Below are 18127 nucleotides of genomic sequence, written 5' to 3'. Positions count from 1 at the left end.
TCTATGACCTTGGAAAAAGTGTCTCGTCTATTCTGAGTCTTAATTCTTATATCTATGAATGAAGATAGTGATGTTTTTCTGTCTCAGCATAAGGATTAAATAAGATGAAATACAATGTATGTAAAAGTGTCAGTTTGGGAAATATAGTAGGCTCCTAACAAGTGCTAGGTCCCTTTTTTGGCATTCTTTAGACAAATTCCTGATTTTCTCCATATTCACGGATCTCAGTGTTGGAAATGTCCACCCAATGTCTCTTCCTACTTAACTTTTACAGACTAATTTAAGTTACTTTTACGGGGCAAAATCTTTACTGTCCCCTCTGGCCAGAAAGGTCTCTTTTTCTCAACTTCTTTATTACTTGTAAAACTAATCATGTATTTGCCCTTTGCTGATCCATATTATTAAGTAAAAAAAATTCTATTCCTCCACAAGATTGCAAGTTATCTAGAAGACATGAATTTCTCATACATATTTATATTTCCTGTACTCTGTAGGAAGGTGTCATGCCTATAGGGAGGCAGCTCATTGTAGGGGAAAGAGCCAATGCTTTTGCATGAGACAGGCCAATTTCCAGCTACAAAGTGGACAAAGTCCTTGAAAGATGATATATTCATATACACAGTCAGGTAGATGAATGTGGTATTTCTCCTGTTAAGTACATATGTGTCCATTAAGTATAGATACACATTTTTCTTTACGAGTATAGGTAAGATTGGATATAGGAAGTTATGAGTCAATAAAAAAGTTCTGGTAAAAGTCAAAACTGAGCCAAGAACAGGAATTACCAGGCAGCACCAGCAACCCTTAAGAATAAGCAAGATGCTGTGTAAGATGATGGATCAGACAAAAATGCCAATGAAAGAATTGACTGAAAAATTATCTTTTGCATCACTTGAGTAAATGTCATCCTTGGCTCCCTCCTGCTTCCACTCCCCATATTTAAATCCATTCCCCAAATATGTTCCAAATCTGTCTACTTTTTTCTGTTGCCACAGCTGCTACTCCACATGAAGCTACCACTCTCTATCATCAGGATTATTTTACAGTCTCTTACCTGGTCTCCCATTTCTGTCCATTTTTCCTTTCTTTACAGAAGAACCAGAATGACTCTTTAAAAACATAAATCGAATCATGTCATTACCTGCAAAAATATCTAATAGCTTCCCTTTGAAATAGAATATTTTAATCCTGGCTTATACGTTTTTTAAAGCCAACCAGCTTTTTACCAGAAGATGGTATTACACATGGATGACTGGCAGATATTTCTCTGGTAGAAAAAGATTTGATGCTGGTGATTTGATATATGGCCAGGGGTCAGAGTTCAGTCAATACTGCAATTTGTATTTAAAAAGAAATGATATTCTAGGCATTCAATATGGAGGAAATTTTTGTTTCAACATGGGCCATACCATATATCTTTGTATTGATGCAGGAGTTTTTCTTGACCTCTTCATCAGACCTGCAACGGGAGTGCCCTGTTTACTCGGGCTGCCACGCTCAACCCCTTGCAGGAGGAAATGCATGAGCTAGTGAGTGCAGGATCTGGCTGGCCACTTTGGGCACTGGCAGGAACAGGCTCAATGAGCGGCCCCATTGTAGTGCCCAGCTGGGGGTGCCTGCTACCCCTGAAACCCCAGAGGGTGTGTTACAGTAGAATCTTAGCTCCACCATCTATTGACAGCGTGTGTTATCAGCTCAGTAGGTCCCTTACCTCATCATGTAGGGCAGCTGCCCTTTGCCAGTGAGGGCAAAGGGCCAATTGCCAGCCTTTGTTCAGTACCTGACTAGGTGAGTCCTGAGCTCTTGTCTGGCGCCTAAAAAGAATGAGGTCGCATGGACACTTGAAGGATGGTGGAGGTGGAGAATTTTATTTAGTCATGGTTAGGGCTCTCAGTGGAGAGGGGAGCTGGAGAGGGGATGGGAGGGGCAGATAATCTTCCCTGAAGTCTGGCCATCCCCAGCCAGCCCTTCTCTGAAGTCCAGTCATCTGGACTTCATCTGAAGCCATCTCTCCTCCAGAGTCCAGTCATCCCTCTGAAGTCAAATTGCCTCTCTGCAGTCAAGCAGTTTCTCTCCCTCTACCAATTGAATCTGGGGTCTTTATAGGCACAGGATAGGGAGCAGGACAGGCCATAGGCGGTTTTAGAAAAGGCACCATTCAATTGGAAAAAAGACATAATTCAGAAAGAACCAATCGGAAGAGAGCAGGCAAACAGGGATAGAAGTTTTTACATTGGGCTGTGGGTTTCAGGCTTTTCAGCTCATAGGTGGGGTTTTGCCAGGGACCTGCCACTGTCTGCCTAGCATTTCTCTGCCTCCTGCCCCTATCAGTATAGAGATAGTGAACAAACCAGAATGATAAGTAGCCCTTGAGCCTGGCTTTCCTGTCTTAAGTCCTTCCTACTCTGTTCCAATGAAATCCTCCACTGTGTCTATAAAAAGCAGCTGAGTTTTTGTTTGCATGTCTAAAAGCCAAGAATGAATAAATACTGCAGTGTAGTGAAAACTACAGGTCACTTTGTGTTATTTATTTTATCTGAGTTTTACAAAGCTTCCTGATAATTTCACAGAAGACAAAAAAGTCCTGTGAAAGCTGAGACCTTTACATTTTCTGAACTTATAAAATGTCTTTATTTGGTTCTACAAGACCTCTGATAAAATGCTCATGGCAGGAGTTGAGATTCTATGTACACTCTACCCACCCCCTTCCCAAACACACTAAAAGTTCTTCTTTGATAAAAATTTTTAGTTCTTGGGATTTCAGCAACCCATCGTCTTACCAGATCACTTTCTTGGCTTTATTGTCATCTATATTTAAAAGCGGCTCCTCTTGTAGCCACAAACTGCAACTTGGAATGTTAACATAATATTTTATGGATGCTTATTATAATAAACAATGAAAGAAAAAATACAAGCACAGAGTTATATTCCAAGGATCACAGGATATAAATAAGCAACGTGGCTTACAGAAGGAGAGAAAAATGGAAGTGCCATGTTTGGATATGAAAAGAAGAGAAGATTTCTTAATAAAATGTGATCATAAGGCGGAATCACCAACTATATATTATTGAATGAATCCAACATACCCTAACTAACTGTGTATATCTTTTTAAAGCAGTATAATTGACAAGTTAAGTTTTAAAATAATGTAGACCTGTCACTGTCACTGTTGGAAATAGTCAAATAATCCTTTTTTTTTCTTTTACAAAATACTTTTGTATAATTTGTTCTGTAAAGTAGACTAAATCATGTTAAAGAAAGTCATATCAATAAATATTTTGAGCTCCTACCATGTTTTCTGTTCTTGAGTAGGTAGTAAATAACAGAGGAATAAAAATATTGTCTTTGTTTTTCAGGAGTTTGCTGCCTTCTAGAAGAGATAAGTCTATAAACAAGGCAGGATAGCATCAAATGCTAGAATTTTTGGAATAGACTTCAAATGCTCTAGCATTTTACATTTGTTGGGAGTAATATCTGAATAAAGCAGATGAAGGCCATTCAAGGTTTGGGCAAAATAATTAACATAGGAAAGATGTTGTCTGTGGAGTATATCAAGATGTACCTGTCCACCTCTCTTTTCAAGGAGTGATATTATATGACCTATATGGCTGTGAGCTCAAGCTCCACAAATGATCACACAAATCCTTTCCGATATTCTATCTAAAAGTATTCGTCCTACAATATACTTGTATGGAAGATGCATGCAATGATTTGATAAATAAAATTACAGATTATTTTTATTCTCAGTGGCTTTTTAAAACAAGTCAAAAGAAAATTATTTTCAGTCTAACTGCAGCAGTTCTACTTACTGTAACTAAATCTGATGGGAACCTAACATACAATGTGAAGGAAAACTTGAACTAATTATATTATCTTTCTTTTATTTGTGTCACTCATTCAAAAAAAGAAGGGATTTGTACTAGATTATATCAAAAGTCCTTCCCTAATTGAAATGTGTCTTTTAAAATCTTGTATGTTTGAGATGTTCTCTAAATGTCTTAATGTTTTTTCTTCTTTTTAAAAAAATCTACTGATTTTATATATGTATATATGCAATGGTAAATGGGGTACCCATCACCACAAGCAATTATGCTTTGTGTTACAAACAACCCAATTATACTCTTTTAGTTATTTTAAGATGTACAATTAAATTGTTATTGACTATAGTTACCCTGTTGTGCTATCAAATACTAAGTCTTGTTCATTCTCGAATTATTTTTTGTACCCATATATTTGAGATGGAGTCTTGCTCTGTTGCCCAGGCTGGAGTGCAGTGGTGCAATCTCAGCTCACCACAACCTCTGCCTCCCAGATTCAAGCTATTCTCCAGCTTCAGCCTCTCAAATAGCTGGGACCACAGGTGTGTGCCACCATGACTGGCTAATTTTTTGTATTTTTTAGTAGAGACGGGATTTCACTGTGTTTGCCAGGATGGTCTTGATCTCCTGACCTCATGATCCACCTGCCTCAACCTCCCAAAGTGTTGGGATTACAGGCGTGAGCCATGGCACCTGGCCGATATATTTTATAGTTATATATATTCTCATACTTCTGGATGTCTTTTAGATACTAAATTTTGAAAGATTCAGAAGACACCAAGTCTAGTAATAAACTAACCATCTAACTTTTGACATAATGCTAGGACATATGTCCAAATTCAAAACTCAAAAGGACTTTGCCGTTTATTTTTAAATAGATACTATGGATAAGATAGTATCTATCTATCTATCATCTATCTATGTAGCTAGCTAGCTAGCTATCATCTGTCATCTATCTAACATCTGTGTATCTACATATATCTTATTACTCTTAATTGCCTACACAGGGAAATTGGCATTATAAAAAACCTGAAGAATTTTTTAAATTTTAATTTTTGTGGGTACACAGTACGTGTAAGAGTTGTACAAAAAAGTACAAAAAATTAGTCAGGTGTGGTGGCATGTACTTGTATTCCCCACTACTCAGGAGGCTGAGGCAAGAGAATAGCTTGAGCTTGGGTGGCAGAGGTTTCAGTGAGCTGAGATTGTGCCCCTGTACTCCAGCCTGAGCAACAGAGCAAGACCCTGCCTCGAAAAAAAAAAAAAAAAAAAAGGCCAGTCGCGGTGGCTCATGCTTGTAATCCCAGTACTTTGGGAGGCCGAGGCAGGCAGATCACAAGGTCAGGAGATCGAGACCATCCTAGCTAACACGATGAAACCCCATCTCTACTAAAAATACAAAAAATTAGCCAGGCATGATGGCGGGCGCCTGTAGTCCCAGCTACTCAGGAGGCTGAGGCAGGAGAGTGGCATGAACCCGGGAGTCGGAGCTTGCAGTGAGCCAAGATTATGCCACTGCACTCCAGCCTGGGCGACAGAGCAAGACTCTGTTTCAAAAAAAAAAAAAAAAGAATAAAGAAAAAGATTATATCATCTGCAAACAAGGATAATTTGATTTCTTCCTATCTAATTTGGATGCCTTTTATTTATTCTCTTGTCTGATTGCTCTAGCTAGGTCATCCAGTACTATGATGAATAACAGTGGTGACAGTGGGCATCCTTGTCACGTTCCAGATCTTTGAAGAAAGGTTTTCAGTTTTACCTCATTCAGTATGATACTAGTTGTCGGTCTGTTGTATGTGGTTTTTATTATGTTGAAGTATGTTTTTTCTATACCCAGTTTTTTAAGGGTTTTTATTAGAAAAGGATATTAAATTTTATCAAATGCTTTTTCAGTATCAGTTGAAATGATCACGCGGTTTTTGTCCTTCATTCTGTTTATATGATGTGTCACATTGATTTATTTGAGTATGCTGAACCATCCTTGCCTCCCTGGGATAAATCCCACTTGGTCATGATTAATTATCTTTTTAATGTGTTGTTGCATTCAGTTTGCTAGTATTTTGTTGAGGATTTTTGCATTAATATTCATCAGAGATATAAGCTGGTAGTTTTTTTTTTTTTTTTTTTTTTTGATGTGTCTTTTCCTGGTTTTGGTATAAAGGTAATACTGGCCTTGTAGAATAAGTTTGTAAATATTCCCCTCTCCTCGCTTTTCAGGGTAGTTTGAGTAAAAATAATATCAGTTCTTCTTCTTTTTCTTTTTTTTTTTTTTGAGATGGTGTCTCACTCTGTCGCCCAGGCTAGAGTGCAGTGGCACAATCTCAGCTCACTGTAACGTCCACCTCCCGGGTTGAAATGATTCTCCTGCCTCAGCCTTCTGAGTAGCTAGGATTACAGGTACATGCCACTACACCTGGCTAATTTTTGTATTTTTAGTAGAGACGGGGTTTCACTATGTTGGTCAGGCTGGTCTTGAAATCTTGACCTCGTGATCCGCCTGCCTCAGCCTCCGAAAGTGCTGGGATTACAGGCATAAGCCACTGCACCCTGCCATGTTACTTCTTTAAATGTTTGGTAGAAGTGAGCCAGTGAAGACATTAGGTCCCAGGCTTTTATTTCCTGGGAAACTTCTTATCATGGCTTCAATCTCATTATTGTTATTTGTCTGTTCAGGTTTTGGATTTTTTTCAGGGTTAAATCTTGGTAGGTTGGATGTGTCTGGGAATTTATCAGTTTCTTCTAGATATACCAACTTATTGGCATATGGTTGCTCGTAATAGCCATTAATGATCATTTGAATTTCTGCAATATTGTTTGCAACATTTTCCTTTTTAATCTCTGATTTTTTTTATTTGGATATTCTCTTTTTTTTTCTTAGTGTGGCTAAAGTTTTGTCAGTTTTGTTTATCTTTTCAAAAAACCAACTTAATGTTACCTTCACCTTTTGTATATTTTTCTATTTCCATTTCATTTATTTCTTCTCTGGTTTTTATTATTTATATTCTTCTACTAATTTTGTGTTTGAGTTGCTCTTGCTTTTCTAGTTCTTTAAGGTATGTTGTTAGCTTAATTACTTAAAGTTTTTCTGCTTTTTTGACATAGGCTCTTATTGTTATAAACTTCCCTCTCAGTACAGCTTTCACTGTATCCAATAGGTTTGGGTATGTTGTGTTCCCATTATCATTTGTTTCAAGAAACTTTTAAATTTTCTTCTTATTGTCTTCAGTGACCCACTGGACATTTAAGAGCGTATTGCTTAATTTCCGTATGTTTGCATAGTTTGCAAAATTCCTCTTGTTATTGATTTCTACTTTTTCTAATTTGAATTTTTTTGTTTGAAAGGTCACATATCTGTCCCGGATTGGACCTTGGTGCCTTGTTTACTTCATTTTGTGAGGTCATGATTTTCTGGATGATCTTGATGCTTGTGGATGTTCTTTAGTGTTTGGGCATTGAAGAGTTAGACATTTATTATAGTCTTCACAGTTGGGGCTTATTTATACCTGTCCTTATTGGGATGCTCTCCGGGTATTCAATGGGACTTGGGTGTTGTTATATAAGCTGTACCTGCATTAGGGGGCACTCCAAGCTCAGTAACATTGTGGTCCTTGTAGATTTATAGAGGTACCATCTTAGTGGTTTTAGATAAGAGCCAGGAGAATTATCTGAATTATGCGGCAGAGACTCTTTTTATCTTCCCTTACTTTCTTCCAAACACTCTCTCTCTGTGCTGAGATGCCTGGAGCTGGGTGTAGGATGACACAAACAACCTTGTGGCCACCACCACTGGGACTTCACTAGGTCAGACCTGAAGCCAGCACAGCACTAGGTCTCCTTGAAGGCATGCTGTATTCACTACATGGCTACCATCTATGTTTGGTCAAGGCCCTAAGGCTATACAATCAGCAGGTGGCAAAGGCAGACAGACTTGTGTGCTTCCCTTTAGGATGGTAAGCTCCACGCAGCTTCAGTTGGGTCCAAAGATACCATCCAAGAGCCAGGGACTGGAGTCAAAAACCTAGAAATGTATCTGGTGCTCTATTTTACTGTTATTAATCTGATGTTCAAACCACAAGACAAAGTCCTTCCCACTCTTCCCTCCTCTTTCCACAGTCAGAGGAGCCTCTTCCTATGGCTACCACCATCACAAACCCATGGGGAATACTGCCAGCCTATTGCTGATGTTTACTTAAGGCCCAAGGGCTCTTCAGTCAGCTTGTGGTTAATGCTTCTAAATCTGAAACTCACCTTTCAGGGCAGTAGGCTCCCCTCTCACCCATACCAGGTCAAGAAATGCTACCCAAGAGCCTAGGCCTGGAATTGGGGACCCCAAAATCCTATTTGGTTTTCCACTCCTCTGTGGCCAAGCTGGCACCTAAGGTGAAAGAGAAAGTCCCCTTTACTTTTCCTGCTTTTTTCAAGCAGAAGTAGTCTCTCAGCATAACTACTACAACTGGAATGTGTTGGGTCTCACATGAAGCCAGCATGTCTCTGAGTCTCACCCAAGGCCCATGGTGTATTGCTGCTGGTTCTTCAGGGGCCAAGAGTTCTTAAGTTAGCAGGTGGTAAATCCTGCCAGGACTGAGTCCTTCCCTTCAAGGCAGTGGGTCCTCTTCTGGCCCACCATGTATCTATATATGTTTTCCAAGGGCTGGGGCCTGAAATGGAAGCCTCAGAACTCTGCCCAGTTCCCTATTCTACTGTGACTGAGCTTCTATCCAGGATGCAAGACACATTCCCCTTTATTCTCCATCTCCTCTTTTTAAGCAGAAGGGAAGAGTCACTTTCATTGCTGCAAACTGCACTGCCAAGGGTTGGGGTAGGGGTAGTACAAGCACTTAGCCTCCCAGCTGATGTCTCAGTAGGATGTGTGCCCCTACATCCACTGATTCTGTGTCCAACACAGCACTCGGACTTGCCTAGGAATTGTGGTCCTTGTGGCCTAAACTGCCTTTCAAGTTTATTTAGCACCCCACAGCACTTTAGCCTGCAGTTGCAAGGCTTGCCAAAACTCAATTTCTGACAACTGGGATGAGCAATGGGCAATTCCCTTTGGCTAAGGCTGGTCTAAATGCTCCCTCTATGGATAAGCAACAGCTGAGTTTAGCCTGGTTTTACTTTCCACTGCGACAGGGCAGCACTGACTTCAATACAGGGCCTCACAATTGCTGCACTCTCCTTCCCCCAAGTGAACAGATTCTCTGCATCATGTGGCTGCTGCTGCTTCCAGGTCAGAGTAGGGGAACAGAAGAGGGGTGGTGTCAGCTATTCAATGATGCCTTTCCTACCCTCTTCAGTTTTTCTTTCTTCAATATAAAAAAACTAGGTACTGTGATTGCTCACCTGATTTTTCATTCTTATGAAGGTGCCTTTTTTGGTGTAGTTGTTAAATTTGGTGTTACCACAGGGAAGACAATCAGTGAAGGCTTCTATTCAGCCATCCGGCTCTGCCCACCTCTGAAGGAATTTTTATATTAAATTATTGGCTTTCCACACCCAATCCTGGCCATTTGTCTTCAGTTTCTCAGTACATATATTCATCCTCCTAAACTGTTCCTTCTACTTAATGGCATCATAATCTATCGCTCTTCAGAACTAGAAACCTTCTTATTTACTCTGGCCACTTACTTTCTTGTTCAATGTCATCAAATCCCATCGATTTTAGTTCAAATCTTCATCATCAGTTGAACCTTCCGCATTCATAGGTAGATTCCACTGCTAAGCAGGTCTAGACCTTAGTAAGTTGCCTCACCTCTCAATGTCTCGTTTCCTCACCTCTAAAGTGGAGATGATAGTAAGTTCTTTCTCATTGGTTTATGATGCAGATTAGGTGAAATAATGCAATAATATGCTTAGAAAAGTGCCTAGCACATATTAAAATAAATTCTATCTATGATTATATTATCATAATTTGCTAGACTGTTTAAAATACCTTCCTTTATCATTGGCTTGGCATCAGTGTTTGAATTGGAACTTGTCTTCCTGAATAAAACCAGGATTCTCTTTGTAAAACCAGGTTCTAATTATGCTACTATGGTCTAAAAGTCCTCAGTGGTTCCTAGTGCATGTATAATAAAGTCTGAACTCTTACCAAGATGAGCAGAATAATAAAAACTGAAATTATTGCTCCAGTCTTATCTCTACATATCAGCTAACTTTGCAACAGGGATGTTGCTTACTTTTAGGACATGTAGACAGACAAGACTCATGCTCTCATGAGTTACACGCTGTGCCGGGACTACACTGAGTCCTCATGTACTTTGTTGCATCTAAGTTTTTTCACAGTCCTCTTTCTGCCCTGAATATCCACTTGCCTCCTTTGTATGTCTAGTGTATGTGAACTCAGCCTTCTAAGATCTGTTTAGATGACTCTCTCATTTTGAAGCCTTTTCTATGATTCAAGTACAGGCAATTGTTTGAGCATTAGAGTTTCCACAGCACTTCACATATATTTCTATTATGGCACTGAACACCCGGATACATTCTTGCTTGTTTGTTCTTTACTTCCATTATCCTGAGTTATAAATGCATTGAAAACAATTGCCTTGGCTGGGAGAAGGGTAAGGGTATGAGATAAATCTAGGCTATGCATTGTTCCAGATATTTTTCTTATGCTGTTCCATTTAATCCTCACAATGAGGCTATAAGAATTAATGAGCCCAAAGTAACTTTAGGAGGTTAAGTTACTTGTTACAGTTATGAAGTATAAAAATTCAAGCTACTGTGAGCTAGGAAGGCAAGTATTCTTTCAAAATTACTGAATGTATTGCATAGATAAACAAAGTTTTTTTGGATAATTGACATCTCTACTTGTCTTCACCAAGAACTAGCCTTTTTTATCCTGATGATGAGAATACACATTTATAGTAGCTTCTCTACACAGAGCAGAGCTTTTTAATGGTCATCCTCAGAAATCCAGGATTGCACACATCTGCCTCTGAGCCTGCTTTGGAAAGTAGAAACTACAGCCTTTTTGGCTTTAATCCCCTTTAAGTGGAGAAACTACAGTCTCATTTGTCTTCTATATTGGGATTCCTTTATGTTTCTTAAACAAACTATGCAGTTTACAATATTTAAAATTCACTAATCTATAGCATTTTTAAAGCTTATACCTCATCATAATTCCCAAATAATATTTCACCCAAAGCCAACCACAAATAAATGATAAATCAATTTTTAATTTAATTCAAACTTAACGTAAGTTATGCCAAACCATTGTGAAAGGCCAGAGGGTAAAATCAAAGGGTTGGGGAATGAAGTTTTTTGACTTTCAATTTTACCCCAGGCTGGCTTGTAGCTCCAAAAACAGGGCAGCTGTATGGCAGAGGGAAAGTGACCACCTAGATCACCAGGGGAAGGAAGGAGGACAGCTGGAAGCTCATTCACCCAGACTCCATTTTTGATTTCTGGGGAACTGAATGCAGTACATGTAGCTTTCACAGCAGGACAGATCAGCTCTCTAGATCTGTTTTCATGGTTTCTGCTCACTTTGCCATGGACAGTCCTTCTCTTTAATAAATCTGACGTTGCTGAATGGGTATGCAATTTCCCATCTCCCATCTGAGGCTAACTCAGGAAGAGATTTATTCCTGTCTATGTGGTCAAGCAGCCCTGCAGACAGTGTCAATAGGAAAGGTCACCTGATGATTGGCTGCCAAGCCGCTAGTTCTTCAGGCCATATCTGCTGCTGCTGCATTGAAATGTGTTCAGCACCTCTTCAGGGACAGAAGCATTAAAGTTAAATGTTACAGATGTGAACGGATGGCAGCGAGCATTTGGGCTTGCAAAAAAGCTCTGACTCGAGATGAAAATGTTGCCTGTGGTGACAGAATTTATTTTCCAAGCAAAAGGAGTTTTTAAGGATAAAAAGAAAAGGAAATTAAGAAATGAAACTCGCCTGCCTCTAAAATCCGACCCCATCCTACCTGTCCAGCCTTATTTTTTCTAATGGAGAGCCACATCCCTGGTCTCCTCTCTGAAAGCCTGTATGCATTTCATATCTGGTTGAAAGGCCTCCTCCTCTGCCTCCTTTCTGTCCATAAGCTAAAGACTCAATGGATATTGGTAACTTGATTTGTCATGCAATTCTTTGTTGTTGCTGTGTTGTTTTTTTTTTTTTTCAAAGTCAAGGCTATTGATTTTTTCTCATTTTAAATGCCTACCTTCCACAGAGCTTTCTTTTATTATTAAAGTTATTATCACTTTTTAATGTGAATATTTATGGAGTCACATGGCCTAGGAAAGATAGAACTACCCAGGCCATGAGATTCATATCTTACGACCCACTGAGATCCCACATTGCAAAAATAGCTAATAACATGCAACTGGAATTGGCAATTTATAGAATCTCCTTGTCAGAGCTGTAAGAGACCACTGATATAATCTTTTCTAACTGTCTGGTGTGATTAATGAGCAAATTCTTTTATATTCAGAAGGAGATTATCTGCCCTTTATGAATAGGGTATACACTTGATCTGATTTTCTAAAAATATAGATGGTTAAAACTAAGAAACCCATAGACTGTTACCCAGGTATTTTTGTAATCAATACTTTAAATTTGTAAAGTGAATGATTGGGATTTTCCAAAATAGAGGTAAAAGTATAGAGTGGTGTAGTGATAAATCTGAACCAAACTTGGTCAGATTCCCAACAGTAAATATTAAAAGAAAGTCTCCATAGATAAGTAGTGAGTATCCATAAGTTTGAGGGGCTTGTAGCATGGACACAACCAGAATTAATTGTGTTCCCAGCAGGACTCTTGTTTTTGAAAGTGGGTATGAGAATAAGGCTGGGGCCCAGTTCCAAAGAAGCAAGGGTGCATTCAGGTTTCACAGTAAGTATATAAATGTTCCAAATAATGAGAAAGACACCATTGTTAGGGATAAATTATGAGGAAGAACATTCATCAGGTTTGTAATTTCCACATACTCCCTACTTTGTATGCTGGCATAGTACAGTCCTAGACAATACATTGTACAGTGGCATGTTCAATTTTACAGAAAAGACAAAGATGACTTTTTGGCTTTGGTTAACCCAGTATTTCCCAAACTCATCTTTAACCATGGTTCTCGTGTGTGTGTGTGTGTGTGCGCGCGTGTGTGTGTATGATATGCCTATTAACCACTCACAGAATTAGTATGCAACTAAATCACTTTGGAAATGCAGATCTACAAGTCCTATGTTTTAACTGCCTTGTGGTCTGGACTTAAAGTTCTAGTCCTGAGAGGGCTGAATGGCTTCAGCCATGGGGGTTAGAAGGCACATGGGGCAACTGACTAGGCAGACTGTGAGATTAATTGAGTAAAGGTATACCTGCAGAAATTCATATATCTCAATATACATTGAGGAAGAGATATAAATAAGGAAAGTAAAGATGATGATGAGAAGACAATATTTCTCGACATATAAACTGAGTAGGTAAACCTGGTGGATGTAGTTGAATGTGGTAGGAAAGAAGGATCATTATTTTGAACATGGAATTGTAAGTATAAAATTGTATTAAAGGATAATCTACTGTGATGTCACATACGATGAACTGTAGGAAGAAAAGGTAGAAGATAAGGCAGCCGAATGACATTTGGTTGAACTAAGAAAGCATGGAATGATATAGATCTGAAATTGAGTGATGACATTGTGAATGGAACCAAATGTAGGAAGGAATGAATAAAAGACCAGATATGGTATCTACCATGATAGTTGAAGAAAAAAGAGTTAAAGATTATTTTGGAATATAGAGCCCCAGTGATTAGAGAAGTGGAGGGTTTTGTAACACAAATGATACTGTTCCACAGATAACCAGGACTTGAAATCTCATATGTAAGGAATGAAAAAAGGAAAAATCACATTTTTCTGAGGAGATCAGCAGAGATAAATAAGTATGTTAGTAAACAGGTTGAGAGTCATAATTATAATTAAATGTCTGCAGCATCTATATAAAAGTGATACATAAGCAATGTTATATGTTGGTTTAGATTATCCAAGGTTTTTTTTTACTATTACAGAATATCTGTGTTGACCATATGTTTATGCCATGAAGTGGGAATTATAGCCAACTTCTTCTTTTTCTTCTTTTAGAGTAAATCTCTTTCTTTTTTATTTCTTGATGTAGGCCAAATATGAAATTTGGAAATTGTTTTTAAACACATTATTGTGCTTTTATGGGGGTATAGCTTGAAACATGTTAGAGGGATGTACCATCTTTGCAATCTTTAAACAATAATTTTGGAAATAATTTCATCTGCTTACATAATTAATAAACTAAAAAATTTGAACATAAATTAAATTTCTCCAAATATTTAAACATGGATTGAAAACTTAATTAAATGTTTTATAATTTCATATATCAGTTTCTCTTAAAGGCTTTAAGCTGCTTAAAATATTATAAAAGCTGATTTAGCTAAAATAATTAAAAAATTCCAGTAGTCATAATGGAATTATGACCATTTAACTTCTTGGCCATAGAGAAGTTTTGATAAGAAGGTGTCTGTCAGACGGGTGGGGATTTTGCTCTTTAGTATGTGGAGCAGTATTTAGTATTTTTGCTCTTTAGTATGTGGAGGGCTCCTCAGACATTGGCGAGAGAAACTACACTCTGGGTCTTTTCCACATTGATAGTAAGCTCCTGAAGACATGTTAAGCTGGTTTTATGCTTAGACCCCAAAGTGGTGTGAAAATAACTTAAAAAATTTAATTTAATCAAATAATTAGTCAAGAATCAACTTTTCTTATGACTGTTAAGTATCTGATCATTTGCAGATATTTAACTTTTTCGCTAAAAATAAATGCTCATTTAACTGAAGTGCATTTATGTAAAACATAATTGAATGTGTTTGCCTTCCTAAGAATGGACTTATAATTACAAATTGTATAGAATGAGAATGATGGGTTAGAGAACAGATAAAAGCCCTTCTGCCAACAGATGCACAGTGAAAATTACTCCAAGATTGAAAATTACTATATATCCTGGCTCTCTTGTCACTTCCTGGTTGCCTTTTGGTGTGAAACTTCAACATTCTGAGTCCTGATCCCTCATCTATAAAATGAAATGATAACTAATGTCTTACATGGTGGTGAGGGTGATTAAATTTGACAATAAATGTAATAGTACATGCATAATGCAAGTCAATATGTTATCATGCTACGCTTTGGGTAGCTAACATGTACAAGTATGACTAGATAATAATTATAACAGCTGATGAGACTTTATTTCTCCAAATTCAAGATGAACTTGAAATGAATATGAATGGATAAGAACTATTTTATTACAATATAAGATGACTTCTGTGGAGGGTGAATGGTCAGAAGTAACATCACTAATTCTTCTTGTTTGTTTTTTTAGGTGTCATAAACTTTCTAAGATAATACCTTCCCTGAAGACTATGAGTTCTGTGCATCCTAGGACCTCTATGGAAATTAGATAACTCTTGATGAAGTTAAACAATTATATTATAAGAAACTCCTCAAATCAAGAATAAATAAAAACAAGAGTAGCATTAAAATTTACTGCAGAGTACATTAATACAGTTCAAATCTAAATGTCTGCTCTTGCATTTCTGTGACTTTTCATGCCATGCCGATTTCTGGAATGGAAACTCTCATCCATCTTGGTGATTTCCTAGTGCCCTGAGGATGGTTTCATTTAAAAGCATTTGAAGATTTAAGTTCTTTCTGAGATGTGCTCTTGTTTTCAGGAATAGAAGTGGCATTATGATGAGTTACTACGAAGTCCCTATTCATTTACCAGTTTTAGGCTTCCAAAAATTAGCTGTCATTTTCAGCTTCTAAATTCTTTAGCTTATAAAATGGACTTGTGTGGGACTCAATGACTAGTACTGTGTAGTTTACCTCCCATATACTTGGTGCTCTCCCATTCAGCTATGCATGATGTCTTTTCTGCCTCAAGTGCACTTCTGCAAAGGTTCAGACAATCATTGAGGTAGTGGAGAAAGGTCATGTAAAGTCCTTGAGGGTTTTGTCAGAACTTTGGCTTTCGCTTTGAATGACTTGAGGAATCATCAGATGTTTTTGAGCAGAAGAGTGAGATTATCTTCATTTAAAACTGTAACTCTAGCTACAATGTAAAGAACAAATGGTGAGGGACAAGGTTGGAAATAAAGACTAGTTGGGAAACTACTGAATTAGCCCAGCTGAGAGTCAGTGGTGGCTGGAGTCGGTGTACTATGGAGATTCTGGATGTATTTCAGAGTTGGGGCCAAAGATATTGACCGATTGGGTGTAAGAATGACTTGGAGATTAACATGATTAAAAATAATTTTGGACTGAGAAAACTGAAAAGAATGGAACTGTGATTTACTGACAAGTGTATAACTGATGAAAACCAGGCCTTAAGAGGGGGGATGTCAAGAGTTAGGATTTAGATGTGTTAAGTTTGAACTGCGTATTAGACATCCAAATAAGGCTGTCCCATGTGTTGTTGGATATGTCTGTAATTTGGAGGGTAAGGTAAATAAAGAGGACAGGCAAAGTGGGCAGGATGCTATTTTATATAGGATTATAAGGGAAGACTTCTTTGTCACTGTAACGTTTAAGAACGGATTTGAAGAAAAGAAATAAATTAATAACTAGAACTATCAATCTGGGACTTTTGGGGGATCTATGTAGTATTCTGTAGCCACTAGACTGGATGAGATTGGCTAGGCAGTTAGTGTAGGTAGAGACTAAAGAAGTCCAAGGACTGAGCCATGGGACTGTCCCACAGAGGTTGGAAAATTTAGGAGCAATCAACAGAGGAAGTTGAGGAGCAGTCAGTATAACATTAGGCAAACCATGAGGGAGTGATGTCTTAGAAACCAAGTGAAGAAAGTTTTTCCAGAAAGAAGGAATGAAGCACTGTGACAAACACTACAGAGAAGTTATATAAGATGATAACTGAGAATTGAAAATGAAATTGGGCAATGTAAAGATCGTTGTGATTTTGATGGGATCTATTTCTGTGATCTGGGCTCAGCTTATGAGCCCAGGGAAAACTTCTTGTTTCTGATTGTGTATGATTCCTGGTAAGCATTATTTTTCATCTTTAGCTACTAGGTTATAAAGAATGACTTCCTTTTACATCAGTTAAAAGGATTAGAGTTGTGGGTACCCTTGGTAGACTAGTAATTTGATGCCCTATCAAAATGATATTATTGAAATAGTTAAGATGAGGAGGAACTTATTTTAATGTACCATATAAATTGGCCCTCAGACAGCTGCTCATCTAGCTCACTCCTTAACAGAGCTCTGACTCAAATGGCCACTCATAGTGACAGATGGTTGAAGTAGTATATGAGTGCATGGGAGGTGGAAGGATCAATGGGCCAATAATCAAGAGATGTGGACCCTGGACTGAGCCCTGTCACTTCCCAACTCTTCTATCTGCAACTATTATCAAGTTATTTGATCTTTATAGGTAGTAATGCTTCTTAGAATTGAATTAAATAATCTTTAATATCATCTTTAAATTCTAAAAAGAAGGCACTTTCATTATCAATCATATATGCATATTATTGAAAGAGATGTAGCTGCAGGAAGAGGGGAAATAACATGCTGAAGAACAATGGTGAATATCTCTTATATCTAAAACGAATGCTGGGACCATCTTCCCAGCTGCTGCCAGCCCAGAACACTTGAGACACATTAGTTCATTTAGCAGAGAGCTTTTACATCACCTTCAGGTGTCCATTGTGAATCCCCTCTGAGATTGATCTAGTAAGAATGTCTTGGGCTCTTTCTGGGAGAGAGAAAAGTCTCTGTCCCTAGGTTATTCTTGCCTGGAAGGCTAGTTTTAAACTTAATATAAAGATTTTCCAGATGCAGCAGTCTCTGGTTTTTCTGACTGTCTATACAGCTCTAGGTGTGAACTATATATTCCTGCCACTTTCACCTCAGTGTGCTGCTGGCAGCTCAGAGTGACTTAAAGACTTGCATCCCACTCCTGGCCAAGCTGATCAAAACGCTAGTTTTAGTTATGACATGACCCAGTTATGGTATAAACAATCCTTTATCCACAAAGTATATTTAAGCCTCCTGAGGATGGCTATATGCTAACTTTATAACCTAGAGAGGGCAACAATACATGCTATGTAAACATATAACATTGTAATGAATTGAACTGGACTTATTAGAATCCATTATGTCCCTCAGGACCAGAAATGTTCTGGCTAAGAAGCAAGAGTCACATAGATGATTCTGCCAGACCCTAGCACAAATAGAAATCAAATAATGTGTGCCAATTGACCTGTTAAACTGAATTTCTGCCATGGAGACATATTTTATGTCTTAGTTGGCTCAAAATAAATGTATTACCT

The 18127-nt window shown here is 38.1% G+C and overlaps 1 protein-coding gene across 4 annotated transcripts in view; it reads left to right on the top strand.

Moving 5' to 3' along the window:
• The window catches only part of PIK3C3 (phosphatidylinositol 3-kinase catalytic subunit type 3), a 763308-nt gene that overhangs the window by 481776 nt on the left and 263405 nt on the right, over nt 1-18127 (top strand). The window contains exon 27 of one of the 4 annotated variants that reach the window (XM_055233689.2): nt 15160-15350. The exons of the other annotated variants lie outside the window; for them this stretch is intronic. The gene's annotated coding sequence lies outside the window, so the exon portion shown is untranslated. Of the gene's footprint in view, nt 1-15159; nt 15351-18127 lie in introns of those variants that run through there. 4 annotated transcript variants of the gene reach the window in all.

This window comes from Symphalangus syndactylus, chromosome 1, assembly GCF_028878055.3.
Source record: "Symphalangus syndactylus isolate Jambi chromosome 1, NHGRI_mSymSyn1-v2.1_pri, whole genome shotgun sequence".
Taxonomy (NCBI): domain Eukaryota; kingdom Metazoa; phylum Chordata; class Mammalia; order Primates; family Hylobatidae; genus Symphalangus; species Symphalangus syndactylus.
The sequence above is the reverse complement of the archived record's forward strand: the minus strand, read 5'-3'. Positions and strand labels throughout refer to the sequence as shown.